The sequence below is a fragment of the Labrus mixtus genome, chromosome 17, assembly GCF_963584025.1.
Source record: "Labrus mixtus chromosome 17, fLabMix1.1, whole genome shotgun sequence".
Lineage (NCBI taxonomy): Eukaryota > Metazoa > Chordata > Actinopteri > Labriformes > Labridae > Labrus > Labrus mixtus.
This window is the reverse complement of record NC_083628.1, coordinates 2,901,729-2,920,001: the sequence shown is the minus strand read 5'-3', so window position 1 is coordinate 2,920,001 and position 18,273 is coordinate 2,901,729. Positions and strand designations below refer to the sequence as shown.

At 42.7% G+C, this 18,273-nt stretch overlaps 1 protein-coding gene across 1 annotated transcript in view; it reads right to left on the bottom strand.

Moving 5' to 3' along the window:
* rph3aa (rabphilin 3A homolog (mouse), a) overlaps positions 1 to 16,735 on the bottom strand; it is a 34,410-nt gene extending 17,675 nt beyond the window's left edge. The window contains exon 1 of the mRNA XM_061060742.1: positions 16,579 to 16,735. The gene's annotated coding sequence lies outside the window, so the exon portion shown is untranslated. The remainder of the gene's footprint in view (positions 1 to 16,578) is intronic.
* Positions 16,736 to 18,273: the final 1,538 nt, after the last annotated feature.

Here is an 18,273-nt window from a genome sequence, read left to right as displayed (position 1 = left end):
CACACACACACACACACACACACACACACACACACACACACACACGTGCAGCTTGAATCGACTATTGATCGGAGCAGTCGCTGCCTTACAGTAGATCAATGAGCTCTGCAGCAGTGGGACATGACACTCCTCTCTGATTCTCAATGTCATGCAGTGAAGAGGACACACACCGCTTAGACATGACAGCATGTCGATATATTAGCCCCCTCTTCACCCCCTGACCCTCCAGTGCGCCTCATGTGCAGCACTCGTGTGTCGTAGGACGGCTCGGCGAGGAGGCGACAGTAAAGCTCGTTTAAGGGGAAAACAGAAATGACAGTAACATAGAATGAAGTCCAATAGGAGGAAATAGAGAATAAACCCATCATAGAAACAAACTCCCACCTAACGCTAGGATGGCTCACCAAGTTTTAAATCCAGAATACGGTATATTACTGTATATACTTTGACAACAATTGTATAATCTGGTGATAAATTAGAGTTGATGAAGTTTACTTTGGAAACCACCACAGATGGAAGTTGAGAAGAAGACAGTTGAAGTTGTTGTTCTGCTAGCGAGCAGAAAGACGGTTGCTAAAATGCTAACACATCAAACAGGAAGTCTGATGTTGCCACCAAGGTTATAAAAGATTTGATATTTGATCTTTTATTTTTGTTGGATTCCTTATGTTCTGACTTATATAGTATGAAGGATTTTACAGGATGGGCAGAAATAAGCCTTGGGGTTTTCAGCCTATTCCTTTTTTTGGTCATTGATTGTTTGAATTTTATTCTGAAGTTTTATTGTTTCGGTTTCTGTAAGTGGATTATTTACACAAATATTTTTGACTCTTGTTATTCTTTAATGAATGACCAAAATAAAAGACATTCATTCATCTTTTATTCGGTGAGAATGCTGAGTCTGAGTAACTGTGTGGTTAAAATAATTCAAATGTATTTTTATCCACTTAGATATGTTACAGTTCCAAAATGCCAGAGAGCTTAAATGTATGCATGTGACATTTTTAAGTAATTGAACTGAGTAGACTGTAAGTGGGTCAAAGTTACTCCGCCAAGTACATCCTGGTCTATGCAGAAATTCATCCAACCAGGTGGGAGGAGCTGATTGGGTCGTGATCAGAGTTCATGCCTTCCTGTACCAAGCAAAGCAAACTAAGCAGGATGGAGCTGAATTTAAGCCCGTCTATTAAAAACCAAACGTCAGAAACGGCCTCAACTGGCACAGTGTATGCTCGGACTGGTGTTTGAGAGGTACAATTATAGAGTCGATATAATGCACTCCTAATAACATCTTTGACCTCAACAATGTAACAAATAACGGTCCAGTTACAAGCTTCCTCCAGTGAGGCTGTTTTGGATCTTATTCCATTGTGTGGGTGTACATACAGAAATGGTCATTAGGCGTTTTAGACACTTGAGTACCTTGATTCTGCTGTATTGACTGCATCCATGATGCGGGGGATAATGAGGTTCACTGTAAGCACCACATGGAAAGGTCACGCCAAGGACACGTGTGGTCACATGAAGCTCAGCTGATTTACACACGTTTTATAGCCCCCGGTTGACTGAGGGGCGGAACGACCTCCAGGGAGAAGGGGTACTTACATGGAAGTGTTTGTATTCAGTGTGTGTGTGTGTGTTTGTGTGTGTGTGTCCATATTGGATTATGGGTCATAATTGATGAGGTGAAACGGGTGTTAACGACCAAACGATGACAAGCAGTTTTGTCAAGCGTTGTTGTCAGAGAAATTAAAGATGGGTTTAATTTGTAATAACATTTCTGCTGCCAAGAAAAAAATCAATTCAGGGAAGAATTACATCAGGGATAAATCATCTAATGTTAATAGTTTACGTGCAAATACAACAATCAAGTTGTAAGGTTGTTTTTTTTAGCCACAGACTGTACATCAGTTTGTTCCCACTCGACAACCCCAACGATGTCCTGGCTCTCGCTGACCATCAGCCTGACTTGTGGGGACCAGAAGTGGCCATGCAGTAAGGTAGGCAGTAGGGCTGGGCGATATATCAAGTTTTTAAGATATACCGATATATTTTCAATCGAGATAAAGGGTAAGACAATATCGTTAATATCGATATATATATCGAATATCGCCGTTAAACGAAAAAATATCGAGATATTAGTTTTGGTCTATATCGCCCAGCCTGGATCAGTTGAAGCTGGCAATGTCGTTTTTTTTGGTTGCAGTGGAAACTAAAGGCCATAGGTTATGTAACTAATCAGTATGATATAGGGGCAGGACTGGGATGAGGGATGTCTTCACTGAGCTCTTATCTTTTCATTAGAGCACAAGTACTTTGTGTTTATGCCAAATTGTCAATTAGTTGTCTCAGCCCTTTGGTCAGATTGAAGTACCTCCACTACTGCTGCATAGATTGATGTGAAATTTGGTGCAGATCTTTGTGGTTCAATGAGGATAAATCCTTCTGACTTTGGTGAGTTCCTGACTTTTCTTCTTGCACTGAGGAGACATTTGGGTTATTTTACAGAAAAGTTCTGTTTGTGCTGCTCATTTTAATGCCTCTCCAGCAAAGTGTTGGATTTTCTGCACCATCACTTTGATCAACAGAGATGCAGTACTTAGATTCACCAACTACTAAATCCACCTATACACCGGCCAGGGGCATCCAAAAAAGGGATCCGCCATTGTTTTATATTTACATTTCACCACTCAATAGAAGGAAGACTATGGGAATCATCCTGCTGCGAGTCTTTTTGTTCCTCTTCCCTCAGGCAGACGGTATCGATCTATTAAATGCACTTCTTCCCGTCATGCAAATAGTTTCTTCCCTTGCGCTGTGCGCAGCCTGAGCAAATTTGTATGATTCACTGGTTTGTTTCTCAGGTGGCCTTACTGTCTCTGTTTTTTATTTCTTCTTCCTTCTTATTTATATTTATATTGCCTGTTTTTTAATACTCACTGTCCTGTGTCCGTGTCCAATTGTTCTGTCTACCTCTTGCAAATGTTTTCCAATGTGGTTTTCATGCTACAAATGGCAATAAACTGAACTGAACTGAACTGAATGTGCGTGTTGTTTCATTACAAAATTACACCGCCAACTACTGGCCTGGCACGTGTGCTACAGTTTTGTTAAGTGGAACTGTGTGGATCGTTTTTGTGTAAACGTGGCCTGAATTTGTAGCTTGCTGTCACTTGTTTGCAATTTCACATGAAGCTTCCTCTGATCCTCTGACATGGTCTTCTCACTTTAAGTCACCATTGTTTGAGGCTATTCAAAGACGCCAGAAGAAGAGTGGCACAGAAAAAAAAGTGGCCCCAGCTAGCTGCAGAAATGGGATTGTTTAAAAAAGCATGTTTGTAGCATTTAAAATATATATTGCAGCAGAACATAGTTTGCGTTTGGCTTCCAGGCTTTGACCTAAATCACTCCTTGCAATTGTCATTTACATGCATACAGTTTTAACTGTGATGATATCGGCGCCTACAGGTCGATGCTGGTGTGGTGGAGAGGCTGAGTAAGAGTACGTCAGAGCTGGCATTGAAATAGCAGAGAGGGAGAGAGAGCAGAAATCTTACAGCTTTTACAGACCACTAATTGGAAGGAGGGGATTGTCAGGTGATTGTTGAGAATGATGCATGTCAAGTGTGAAATCAGCGCAGCTCAAGTTGACTGCCTGTACTCGCTCGCAGGCGTCGCCTCGTTTCAGAAGAAGAAGACGCACTAGTCAAGATGTAGGAGTGAGCAATTACCTCTAGTGCGTCACAGTATGATTATATTTCATTTACCATGAGACTCAAACTGCTACGTCATACCTGACTCTGTTCTTCAGGGCCAGTTGAAGGTGTTGAAATAGCCATGGTAGTAAGATTATTATTTATTTCTCAGGTCAGTTGAAGAGAATTTAAAGATCGAATTGCTGTTTTTTTTTTTTTTTACGTTTTGCTCTTTCCGCTCGTCCCTCCTCTTCTGCATGTCTCTCTGTTTTGTCTGCCTGTCTCTCCTCTTCACGCCAACTGTCTGTTTCTCAGCTGCAGGGGGGAGTGTTGGTAAAGTGGGTCTTCTGTTACAGTGACCTTAAACAAACCGGCTTTAACATTAGCACAAAATGACGTGCAAAAAAAAAAAAAAAAAAGTGCAAATACACACCACACTCTTTCCTCCCACAGAGAAAAGAGAGGAACTGTCACAAACGCTCAGCGGTCCGGAGAAAAAAGCAACGCAAACTGACGTGAAGTAAAAGGAAACTATGGCGTTTTTTTTTTCAGCTCCATGAGACTGTGTGGGCTGACTAAGAGCTACAGGGCTGGCTGGCCACACACACACACACAAACACACACGCGTTATTCATGTCAGCACACTAGCAAAACACACATTGTGTAAGAGCGTGTAAGCGCTTTAGGGAGGAAGACTCTGACAGATTGCGTCATCCTCCTGTGTTTCCTGTGACGCCGAGAGGCCTCCATACTTCAGACTGCTTTTTACTTTCCCCCCCCCAACATTTTATATTCATCTTTTGGGAGTACAAGGAGAATGTGCTTACGCTTCATAAAATAAGCATCAGTCAGCCCCTAAAAAGTCTACACTGGATCAACGAATCCATCCGTCCATTATCCCGGGCTGGTTTTCGCTCAGGAATCAGGCAAATCAAGGACATCCTGCTGGTTTTTCAAGCTCTTCCTGTGGATTTCCCAAGGTGTTTCCAAACTAGATGAGATAATTACTCAACCCAGCCTTTTCTGGAATTACCCCGGGGACCTCTACCAATTGGATGTTTGTTCCAATCTAGGGAGCGTGCCTATGTTCCCACAGCCCTATGTTCCCACATTTCCTTTTTCATAAATTTGTATCAGATTTTATCCCCCTTTCTCCCAATTTGGTAGCCAAACACACCCAACCTATTATCCAGTAGCAATGGACTACAGATGAAATCTCTTTGTTTATTGCAAACATTTAATGTTAAGTGCACATTGTCCTTTTAAATAAACAAACTAAACTAAGTAGCACAGAGGCCTCGCATTGACTAGCTTCCGGTCAGATCAGTCGAATGAAGCGCAGCAACTGGACGCAAACCATAGTTTGCAGTGCATCAGTACCTCTGGAAAGCCGGGTTGGCATAGAGAGGGGGTGCTCCTGGGATGCTTGGAGTCACTTTCCAGCCCTCTGGAGGCGTCATAGGCTGGGAACATAGGGCCTAATTTTGAGAAAAATCTTGGGAACATAGGGCTGACCCCCCAATGTATTGGAAATACCTTTGATTAGGTGTCAGTTCTCCTTGATTTCTTCCTCGTTGAATTGGTTTGAGTGTTTCTTTATGAGATTTTTCTACCTAAAGTAGGATGTTACCTTCATGGACCGTATAGAAAATAGAAATAGACTGAGGGATGTCCCCCCATTAGTTTCTGAAGATGATGGCATATTAAAAATGCTCTCACAAACAATATAGAAAAAGACAAAGGGGATGGGCTGACCTCCAAAAACACACCAACAAGGATACCTTTCAGATGCACAAACTCTTTCAACTAACTTCTTTTGAGGCAGAGGAGTAGTGGTTCTTCTCTGAGCTCCTTCCAGATGTTGGGTTGAGACCAGCCTGAGGAGGAATCTCACTTGTGTTACTTAGTTGTGTATCCAGGATCTAATTCTCTCAAACACTCCCCAAAGATCCCAAAAGAGGGTTGGAAGATGGATATAAAAATTTTCCTTACAGTTCAGCTACCTCTGACCGACAACATCAACATTACTGCTGACTTTAATCCGCATCAGTCTGCATGTCAATCTGCAACCCCCTCCCAAAGTAAAAGGAGTCATCTAAGGTTTTCTATCAAAAAATATAAACCCTGGCCACAGGGGTGCCGGATAGCCTAGCGGTTATGTCGTCTGCACTATGTACAGAGGCTATAGACCTCATCTCCGCGACCATAGGTTTGAATCTGACCTTGGCCCTGTGCTGCAGGTCATCCCCCCTCTATCCTCCCAACACTTCCTGTCTTTCTTCAGCTGTCCTTTCCAATAAATGCAAAAAAAAAAAAAAAAATCTTTTAAAAAAACACATAACAAACCTGGCCACCGACAATGACGAACTGTCTGATACAACAGTTTCACCTTGAACTGCAAAAGACCCCGTAGAGTCCTAGAGGTCACTGTGTGATGAAGTCAACATTCTCTTACCCCTGGCAGTGCCTTCAGATCCTGTCCATGAAGATCAGGAACAGGATCAGTGACATGGGACAACCCTGGCCAAACGTTTGGGGGTTTTGTTTAAAGCTGTTTTTTAATTTGACTAATCTCACATTTCTAGTTTCTGCATTCCTGCAAAGTTAGAAGAGCAGAACGCTGAAATCGTTTTGACATTGACGTGCCGTGATGTGTCGCCCACTGTGAGCCGCGGTGTCTTCGATCTATCGGTAAGTCCATGAGTTTCCTACAAGACACCTTTCTCAGAAGGATTTGTCAAATGTACTTAAGAAGAAAAAATAAAAACAAATGGAGCCACAGGCAGCTTGGTGACGTTGGAAAACCAATTTAAAGAAACAGTTCAGCCTCTTTTTAGCCAAATGTTTAGCCAAACGTAAACACTCCATCTGTTGTGGTTGTGTCGCAACTACTACTACTACTACTACTACTATCAAAACAGGCTCAATGCAGCCTATCGGCCATTTTTTTGATGGCGGCCATGAGCAAAATCCAAACGGAAACAGAGCCAAGCAATCCTCCTGGCATGCCAAAAATCCGTCCAAGCGTCAAAACCAATAAGCTGCTAACGCCTCAAACTGGAAGACAGACAACCGATTTGGCAGAAGTCTGGCCGGTTGCAGAAGTTTGTAAGGGGCAAACAATTCTGTGCTACATCCGAGCCTTCTTTCAGTTTTTTTTAAATAGTGTTTCTGGACCTCACTCATTTAAATGCAGCGCAACATGACAGTGTTTAGAAATTTCTCGTGCAGTGCATGTGTAAATAAAAAGGGGGCAACTGACTGAAATCAACTTAAAATTTTATAATTAAAAAGGTCAGTTCAATCTCTTGATACTCTGATAAACATGCATTTTTGCAGGATGTCATGTTGGCAGGTTTTCTTGTGCAGCAGAGCCGAAAAAACATGGAATAGCTAAGGCTTCATCCTGAATAACCAAATTCAAAATCTACTCACAAAAACTTACAATCCAGCCATAGAACAACATTTTTTATGACTTGGAAACTTTGGACATAATTACCAGATGAACCTCAATTATGCTTTAGAAATGAAGTGACGGGAAATGTGGGACGGAACAAATGTTGCTTGAGGGTACGAGATCAGTCGTTTGGACTTTAAATGAGGTTAGTCATCTCAGAAAAACCAGGTTCATCCCCGACGACGGTTATTCACGGTACACAGAACATTCCCCGAGGAGTCCGAACTCTCCCTTATGAATACGTTTGGAACATTTCAAAACACACAACGTCCCACTACCAAACTCCCCGCCTCTCCTGCAGCTGTCGCGTCTCTCGTCAATCCTCCATCATCATCCATCCACTCATTCATGCCCTCTACTTCCTCGTCTGCTCCATACACTCCTCTGCAGAGGCTCGTCAGAGTGAGGAAGCAGCTTATGGAGCTTAGTTCTGCAAAGAAGCATCACCATGTACTTTATCCCCTGTCTGATGACTCTCGGGGGGATGGTTAACCCTTGCATTAACACGCACAGAATCCCCTCTTTTTCTGATGACTCCAGGGGAAAAGCCAAGCATGGACATGAAAGCAATCTGGTCGTCAATCCTAACAGTGGGCGGCTGAAAGCTTTGACGTCAAAGTGGTCTTGAAATGACAGAACCCGGACTGTCGAGGGGACGAAGTGGCTGAACCACCAAACATATGTGTGGGAAAGAGCATGGCTTTCAGAACACATCGCCCTCGTGTTGAAATCTTTCCATTCTCCATCTCTGAGCATGAATCTGATGCAGCATTTACCTCAGCTGTGTCATACACTTTATATGAAACATGGACGTACTCTCAGTGACGTCAGCCATTGCTTTCTGAAGAGGCCTTATGAAGCCCAACAAAGGGGGTCGCCATATTAGGAATATTGAGATTTTCCACCTTACACACAATATATACTAAGAGGCATGGAGGTGGAGCTGAAGGGGCATTAAGCCTCCTGGAAATGAAAGCTAGAACACACCCACCTGTTCAGCTCAGATCAGCCACGCCCCTAATTATGCAAAAGGATGTGCAGGAAAACAGATAAGTCATTACACTAATACATTTTCATGTGGGACTTAGGCTCTGTGTCCACCTAGCGTTTTCTTCCGGGCAGAAAAGCGCTGGCTGTGTGCTCGGGAGTGTTTGCATGAAGCGCTGAGAAAAAAACGCCCTGCACGTCCGTCCTGTCACTATGACAACAGTCTGTTGACAATGGCCGCTGGATGTCTGACACTGCTCCGTTACTTTTTACTGCATGTTTTATATTTGAGATCGTTTTTTTTAGCCGATCAGACACGGCGTGAGGAGGATGTTGGTACAAGATACGATCTGTAGGCGGCAAAAATGCGGGGAATATCATACATTTGGAAAAAGAGCGCCGGTGACGCCTCACTTGCTGAAAAGTTGAAAGATTTTCAACTTGAGCGCTCGGTTGCGGCCGCACAAAAAAGTCAGAGCTGCGCTTTTTCTCCAGGCGGCTGCTTTCTACTGCGAACAGCTGGCGCTCAGAATAAAAACGCTAGGAGGACACGGGGGCCTTAATGGGGATTCCTTAATTTTTGCAGCCAGTCTCAAGTGGACACTGAAGGATTTTTGAAGCGGAGATTCCACCTGGCGCGAGTTCAGCCTCACAGGGCTCGCTCAATTGCTGTTAAACCGTGTGCCATAAAAATCCGTTTGAATCTGTCCTTGTGGCCTTTTTGAGTTAAAGCTATGACCATGAACTGATTTCAAGCCTGCGACCTTTCGCTGCACGAAATCCTCCATTGCTTTCCCTCCCGTACATCCTGTCATCTCTCACACCGAATCCGTGCAAACCTAAAGTGGAGAATTGCATAAAGAAGAGGAACAGCTAAAAAAAACGAGCAGCTTGTGGCCATCTGCAAGTTTGTGTGCGAGTAATTGGACTGCTCTAAAATAGGAGAACAAAAACACCCATATGGTAAATGTTGTGAGTGGAAATCTCAGACTCTCTGTGCGTGCGTGGATTCACCAGGGGGCAACGCTGAACTGCACTACACTGAACAGAACAGAAACGCTGTGTTTCCTCTCTTCCTGTCTACTGTATCTCTTTTTATTTCTCTGTTCGTGTGAGAGGTTTTGTTTTCGCTCTGACTTCACTTTAAGGAGGTCAGCTGCAGGAGTAAAAAAAACAAAAAAAAAACAGAGGCAGAATAATGTGGAGAAAAACGAGGTCAAAGACGTCATCAGGTATGATACGATCATCAGGTATGATACGATCATCAGGTATGATACGATCATCAGGTATGATACGATCATCAGGTATGATACGATCATCAGTCAACATTCAATCCTGCGTATAAAGAGTGTGTGAGACCGTGTCATGGACATCAACAGCATTTAACCGCTCTGAGAAAAAAAAAAAGTGTCTAATGACGGCTCTAAAGGTTCAGATGATTTTTCTGTCCTTCAGGATGGTCACTGTATCACTGAAGGTGATTATACAGTCATACATTCTGGTGGTGACAAGGCGAGAGACATGACAGATTACAAGTCAGCTCCTGATCTCAATCACAGCCCGTCGTCTTAAAGGCCTGCGTGACGTCATGATGCACATTTCCTGAAGCAGTGTAATAAATACAACAAGTGGAAAGTGCTGCAGATGGCAAAACAAAACCGGAACGCTTCTGTTTGTACTTGACTGGATATATGAAGCATTTCTCTGTTGCACTTGTGCATGCTTTTTTTTTTTTTAATTTTGAATTGTTTAGGTAATTTGCAGCTTAACATGGTAAAATGTAAAACGGTGCTCTCATCCCAGTTGTCAGTGACCAAGCCTGTCTCACTTTAAATCTCCTATAGTTGCTGTAAATGTAATTCTTTGACAGAAAACCACTGCAACTTTTCAATCCAAACAACAAATTTACTTCCTTGTGTCCCTCACTCTCTCTTTGCACTAATAGGTAACTGTTCAGACAGAGAGCCCCGTTTTGTTCTCGTTTTATTGAATCTGTTTCAACTTTCTCCCTGGTCACTTGGTCACTTGGTGCGGGACACTCAGCATGAGGAATCAAAACACGCTGCAAGGCATTCTTAAACTGTTTGGACAAACTGCAGGTTCGACCCTTAGTGACCTAACACATCTGTAAAAAGTAAAGACTTTAAAGAAGGCCCGGTCAGTCGTTTGTTTTCAGAGTTTGAGGGCGCACTCACACTAGGCAAAGTCGTCCCGTAGTCTGCTTAAGCACAATTGTCCCCCCATCCCCATTCCCCCGCTGGCCTGCACTCACACTGCTCCAGGACTAACCGGGCCTGAGCACGGTTACCTCTTGTTCATAACATCGTAATACAACACATGCATGACTTTACGTAATTATGAAGCGTGCTTTGTTTACTAGACAGGTGGACTCAGAATTAACAAATATAAAAAATAAAAAGGACGTGCAGTCGAGCCCGCCTCCACACATGACACCTACTCTACTGACTTTGTGGCTTATTTTGAAAATCAACCAGAACACTCGATTTCTCCATAATGAAGGTCGTCCACGTCGTGTACCCGTGCTCGTGCTCGTGCATGAACTGTATCGTGCCAAAGCACACCTCTTCAAAGCGTGCCAGGGCCAAAGAAGTGTACCGTACTTGAGCACTGATCGGAGCAGTCACACTAGTCAAACGTACTGGACTTCAGGTGTGAAGCATGCTTGGGTCACGGTACGGATCGCCTAGTGTGAGTGCGCCCTAAGTTGCTTCCGCCCGGCCACAGATTCCGCCTGCCAACATGCACGACAAAGAGGCTAAAAAACTGTCCCTGCTGCCATCGCATTTTTAAATGAATATTGTATTTGCTCTTTATCCTTCTTTTTTGTATGTGGTGTTTATTGTCCATTGGACTTTTACTAAGTGTCTCTGTTTATGTTGATCGTTGGTTGGATGACTGTATGTTTTCTGCTGACTGCAAAACAAATTGCCCTCTCCAGGGATAACACAGACTGAAGACTGGATTTGCAGGTCTATTAGCAGTTGTTTTCTGAATACATGTTTCTACATTTTTCATGTAGAATCTGTAGATATAGATCAGTAGGGGATGGTTAATCCAAATATTGCTGGCCGTGGTTTGTGTCAGACATCCTCACGCGCACATTCAGCAAATTTCAGTGTCACTGCATTTTCATTCCGTTTACAGCTGTGTTTCCCTTTTACACATAAATACACATCTGTCCAATCATTTTCCTCACTGTGAACAATCCGAGTGCACCCGTGATTTGCAGCTAATCGCACACTGTGTGGGGCCTCGGCGGGTTTCGGGAAGCACATCTGCTGTTCCTGCTGCGCTCAGAGAATCCCTGCACGCTGAGAAACGATAACGTCTCAGCTGCAGATCTGAGGAGGAGGAAAAGTCAATTACTGTACATCTCAACCGTCCAAACGTTTAAACGAGCTCATGTGGAACAGCCCTCACCGGGGAAGAAATGGGGGAAAAATGCGAAAGTCATGAATTTCAATTGATTGCTTAAATTGATTGGGTCCGAATAGACCTGACCCTCACAGTGACTCGGTTTTATGATCGAAGAGGCAATTTCACCCACTTACACAGGACGTATATCGTCCATCAATAACGCAAAGCCATTTACTTTTACTACGTCTCATAATAGGAGTGTGTGCTGTGTGCATATGCATTTGATTTAAAAAAAAAAAAAACGTTTTTGTGTTAAAGTCAGGATGAAGAGTTCAGAGCCTTAAAGGAAGAATATGGTTGAACATTGAAAGGTGTGAAAATACTCCAGTACGAGTAAAAGTTGTTCAATCCAAGCCTTAATAATGAAATATGTTTTTATCATGAACTTTAAGTGAAGAACTTGTGCTTTTAAAATGATCCATGCCAGTGTTTTAATATTTCATGCTATGTTTATGGGTTGATTTTAGAGCTGCAATATTTTTACCTGCAAAACTCAAACAGTCCGTAAACGTCTCAGAAAGAAGATGTTTGTAGGTAGACTGGTGTTGAAGCACTCGAAATAGGTCTTGAAACCACTTTTTGAAAGTCTCGGTCTTGTCTCGATCTCAGACTGGGTGGAATCCGAATTTTTAAATCAAGACCGGTCTGGAACTGACAGGCTATTTTTCTACATCATTACTATGACTAGAAGGAAAACGCCCCTTTCTATAATTGTATTTCTATCCCCCGGTTACGGCCGTAACCTTACCGGTGTTATGGTCGAAGTAAGTGACACGCCCGCTTGACACAAGATGCTGATCTTTCATTGACATTCATGGCCTTGGTCTTGACTCTGTCTCGATCCCTAAATGTCTCGGTCTCGGAGCACTCTGGTCTCGGGTTTGTCTTGGTCGCGGGGTCAGGATGTAAAATCTGGCCTCCTATATAGTATACAACAGCCTGACCTCTAGACAATCATGATGTCATAGTATTTAGAGGTACGATATGTGACTTTCTGAGTAGAAGTCCAGTGTCTTTGACCAAAACAAAGACTTTCTTTCTCCACACGTCCACTTTCCCTCAGCGCACCGCCTAACCTCCTCCCCCACCCTTCCCCTCAGTCTTCTGACCCGAGAGCAGCCGTTTGTAGGACTTATCTTCGTTCATAAATGAAGCCCAAAGTTGATTCAGTTCTTATGTCATTGAAGTACTTAAGAACAAAGTATTTTCTTTCCGTTCAGAAAGACTCTTTGCTCTGCTTGTGCTCTCACTCTACAAACAGCATCCCTGAGTGGGCGGGGCCGTCTCTTTTATGACACGATTTCACACAGATGTCCAGCGGGATAAAAGTGATGAAGGGATGACATTTTAAACTGAAAAGCTCAAAGATCACTGGGACCTCACATCTATCACACGTTTCAAAACCCCGATACCTCAGCATCAAAAATGTACACTGCAAAAAAATCTAATTTGCCTCTTTTCTAGTCAAAAACATCTCTAAAAGTAAGATTCTTCTTTCAAGAAACTTTACAAGAGCATTTTTTCTCGCTGCACTGGCAGGTATCAGTAAAAGCAATTCAAGCCGTGTTTTTTTTTCTTATAATACCTTCGAGTTAGATGATTCTTCTGGACTTCTAATGTGAATGTGGCTTATATTAGGTGCAATGAGATATTCCGACTACAAATTAGACAAACAGACTTTGTAAGATTTGAGTTTTTGCAGGGAGGAAGCTTATTGAATCTGGCAAATTTCTTAGTTTTGTATTTGTCTGAAAGGAAAATGCCACATATAGGGCTTTCACACTTGCAGAAAACTTCTGATATTTGCAGTAGGAGCTGTTTGTGTGAGCGCAAACATCCAAATTTTACACTCTGACTTAATCCGGAGTTTCTTCTGCTAGACCCCTAGTGTTTTTTCAACAGCAAGTCCCGAGTGAGCTGATGTGAAAACGCAGCAGGATATTCTCCAGAGGATTCAGCTGGAGCCAATGGGAGAGGGTGGTGACGTTTATATCCCGTGACTGGAGTCAGTGCATTGACTGTCTGCACGAGACCGCTACGATAGTCTCTCGCTGTGAGGCGCATATGTGATCAGCCAGGTCGGGAAGCAGTCCTCCTGAAGTTATCTCGATGTTTTCAGGAGGGCATATGTGAAAACGGCTCTAGAGATCAGTGGGACCCCTTCATCCAACACAGCCATGAATCTGTTTTCTGTAAGAAATTCACACTCATGACAGCCAGTAGAGACTAAATGGCTTTAAATGACTTGCTAGAGGCAAAATAAGCGTCATGATCACACTCAAAATAAACCCGTTATTTGATGGTTAGAGCGAGCTGTCCTGCTGTGTTTCCTGCACAAAACATTCTTGTGGTTTGGTTGGATCTTCCCTTTAACAGACGAGGCGTTTTTTTTCTACAAAACGCAGCACTAAGGACAATTAAGTCTTCAGTGAGAACGTCTCAAAGAGCAGAGTCAAGAAGAAAAAACACCTACAGTTGGAGGTAATTCCCCTGAGTTCAGCAGGCGGGGGACTGTAGAGCTAGCGTGAAGCGTTTCTGTTCAAGCACATTAGCCACATCAGTCAGCACCTGAGAGATCAGCGGTCTGTATAATCCACCGCCCACCCACCTCACAGCCGATACAGCTGATGAGGGGGGGTCAAAAGGGGCATTCAGCCGGGATTACAGAGAGCATGGGAAAGAAGAGGGGGGACTCAATAATCTGGCTGAGGATGATAGACCAAATTATAAAATGAGTGCTGTAGCATTGCAAATCAATTTCACACACACACACTGTGAGTACCCATGCTTTCCTTTCTCCCTCGTCCCTCCTCTTCCCGTCCATCTCAGCTTTGACTAAACTGCTGCCATGACACGTTAGTCAGTGAGCTGCGTGCTCCTTCAACCCTCTTTGCCGATGGTTTCTGCGGAGCTGACCGAGGATATTAAGACAAGTACGCCTCCTCTTCTGTGATTCACACTCTACTTACAGACTGCTTTAGAAAAGTGCTCCTTTAGTGCTCCTTTATGCAGAAGCCCCAAGTGGACACGCATCAATACATTTAATTTACTCCGTTTAAATGGAATGGAAATTTCCCAGTGATAACCATAAACATCCAGCTGTTCTGTCGAGATCTCAATCTTCTTTTCCCAGTTTAAACCCGATATAACTAAGCTGGTTTCCTTGTGATCAATCATTTTCTATCGATCTAGAAAACACATTTCTATGTTTAAAGTCTGGAGAAAAATGTTGGTAATGACTGAATAACACAAGAAAATGAATGGATGGATGGATGCAGTACTAGTAGCATGGTTGAGTTGACTGACGGGTGTTGCAGCGGTTTGCCAGGAGGCCTATGGTGCACCTCAGCTCCACCTCTTTGTCTTGTCTCTAAATTGATCAAAAGTCAGCCAGAGACAACCTTCCCATTATGGTGATTGCCATCATTGAGCTTCAAAACGCCTCTTCAGAAACTGACCTGTGACATCACTGAGACTACGTGCATATGTTATCCAGTCTATGGCTTAATCGATGAAGAGTATTAGCAAAGATCATTACCACTTCTGCAGCTGACACCCCCACACAAAAGGCAGATGAATCCAGCATCCAGTTATCTTCTTTGTGCAGGTAAACACCATACCCCCCATATGATCAAATCCAGGATAAAGCTCATACCCAGGATACTCAAGTCCAATGAAATCAAGTCCATGAAAACGCACTCATTGTGAGCTTTTTGCTTAAAGGAAGAATGTCGACATTTTGCACATAAATAAATACAGCAGAAATCAGTCTCTCCTGTGTAAATGTGTCTCTGAGTCATGACTGTCTACAATGAGGGAGAAGCTCGAGTCCCGCTGGCTGTGTTGTTGTCAGAGCCGTGTTTACATGGACGGGACGGCCTCGCGTATAAAAGCTGTTTAAGTCAAGGACTAGAGGGAAGAAGAAGAACATACTCACTGATTATTTGGATGTCATGTAAGTGTTTTTAGATCACGCTCATTCCGCATCAATTTACATGCAATGTGAAGCTACGAGCTAACCAAAGAGCGCTAACATTAGCATGCTATAACAACAATGCAGGACACAGGCGACTGCAGCTCGAGCAAAGGACAATTTTGTCCGCCGCTTATGCCTAATGGTGCTTAATTATGTGGCGTTCAGAACGATAACTCCTTCATGAGAATGCGAGTGGAGAGCAGTTTGTTTTGGTTTCATGCTGGAGCTCAAGGGCGACATCTACTGGAACAAAAAGTTACAAATGCTTCCTTTAATAATCCTGTCTCGAGCTAACAAATTAAAACCAGGTTGGCTGAAGGAGACGAAAACGTTTCATGGTCTTGTTATAAGAATTACACGTGATGATTGATTATTATTTGTAATATTTGCTTTTTCTGTACCTTAAAACCGTAGAAATATTAATAAATATAAAAGAAATACAACATTATTGGATTTATTTACATATGTCAAATGTTATTATTTGTATTGGCATAAAAAAAATCTGGTTGTTCTCTACAGTAGATGGATTTTAGGATTTAAGGATTTCTCATCATCTATGTGTTCAAGATGAAAATAGATTCTTCTTTTGCTATTAATGAGTTGTCTTATGTAATCCACATCACATCCGCTATCTCTGAGTTTGATGTTATGAGCACACAACAAGTAAAATACATATATGTTGGGACAATTTCACACAAGTAACAGATTTTTTTTCCGGGTTATTCAGTGGAAAAATGTATTTAAACATTTAAAATAGGTTCATTATTCGAAGGAAGAGAGTTGAAACTTTTAGGGAAATATTAGAAATATTCCTTTGGATAAACCTTCACTCATTGGTTCAACATTATTATTATTCTTCTTATTATTTTAATACTGTTATTTTGAATCAGCATGCTTTATGTGCTGCTGTGAACCAACCTCAAACTGCATAGTTGAAGGTCCCTCTTCCTCACACAAACGACATCAGTTAAAACTCTGACAGAAATTTGAAGAAAAGTATCTGAAGTGTGAATCTCTCGTCTTACCTGAGGCTTCTTAACAGACGTGTTGTTGCTCTTCCTCCGTCAGGGTGCGATGAGCTTCAGTGTGACAGAAAGTGAAACACCAGCACCTCCGTCTCAGCATCCAGCATCCTCTCCTCTCCTCCTCCTCACTGCCGACCTCCTCGACACACACACACACACACATACACTGTAGTAAAGCCTCGCTCCGCCTCCCTCCCCCGTCTCTCTCTCTCTCTCTCTCTCTCTCCCCCGTCTCTCTCTCTCTCTCTCCCTCCCCCGTCTCTGTCTCTCTCTCTCTCCCTCCCCCGTCTCTCTCTCTCTCTTTAACTAAATCTGTCCGCTCTCATCTCGTCAGCAGAAGAGACGTAATGGGGATGCCACTATTGCTGGCAAAGTCAACTATAATTAAAAAAACAGCTTAAATAGCAAATCACTGTCACTTAACACTGCAGCTCAGATCAGATCAGCTAGAAAAAAACAACAAAAAAAGTACCTTCAGACCGTTCTGGAACTTAAAGGTGGAACATTTCAAATTTAAATATTAAAAAAACAAAAAAAAAACAACGGGACCTATGTTGAATATTTTGTCAAAGTGTGTACTTACATTTAAATCTTACCAAGAAGGGCACTGGTAGCGTAGTGGTTGGTGTGTGCGCCCCATGTACAGAGGCTCCAGGCGGGCGTCCCGGGTTCGAATCTGACATGTGGCTCCTTTCCCGCACGTCTCTCTCGCTGATTTTCGACTCTATCCACTGTCCTATCTCTACAATAAAGGCGTAAAAACATCTAACCACGTCTTTTGTTATCGTTCTGAAACGGAGCCCTACAGAAAAACTTCCATACTGTGTCTTTAAAGGAGCAACCGGTAAGACATCTACAGAATTAAATCATAAAATGACCTTACTATATCGTCAGACATTTAGGAAACATGCCACGATTAAGTGCTGCCGTTCAGCTGGTTAAACACTGAAGCTTCATTGCATGCTACACGGCACCTGAGTGCATCGAATTTCAGGAAGGGGGGGGGGGGGCATTGTTGCATTGTTGTGTTAGCATGCTAATGCTAGCGATCTTTATTATGCTCGTATCTTCACACTGCATGTAAATTTACCTGAAATGAGCGTGATCTAGAAACACAGTTAAGCAGTGAGTACAGTATGTTATTCTTCTTTTCTCTAGTCCCTCAATTAAACAACTTTTATACGCGAGGGGAGGAGTCAGCCGGCCGTCCGGGCGATGTAAACAAAGTGAAGATAGGACTCTGAAAACTCTGAAAACATCACAGACAGTGGGACTCGGGTGTTACACCCATTGTAGACAGTCATGACTCACAGAGTTATTTTCAGAGGAGATACTTGATTTCTACATTTAAGTGTGAAAAATCTCATATGAAGACTTTAAAGCAACACCAGAGCACTTTTACTGTGAAAGTTTATTTTTCTGATTAAACTTCTGAACTTCTATTTATAAGAAGGATCTTAAACGTATGGGTGTTGTTTCAGATTGAGTGAAGCATTTTCTACAACCACATCTTTAAAAAAAAAAAGGCTCATTTCCTCTTTCATATTGTTACACTAAACTGCGTCCTCCTCTTTTTCCCCGGCCTCTCTTGACTGTGTACACGAGCTACAAAAGGCCTCGCATTCACGCACCATATGGGAATACTTTCTAATAGATCTATTTTTGGCCCCCTTTTATTTTCCCTGAAGCTAAACA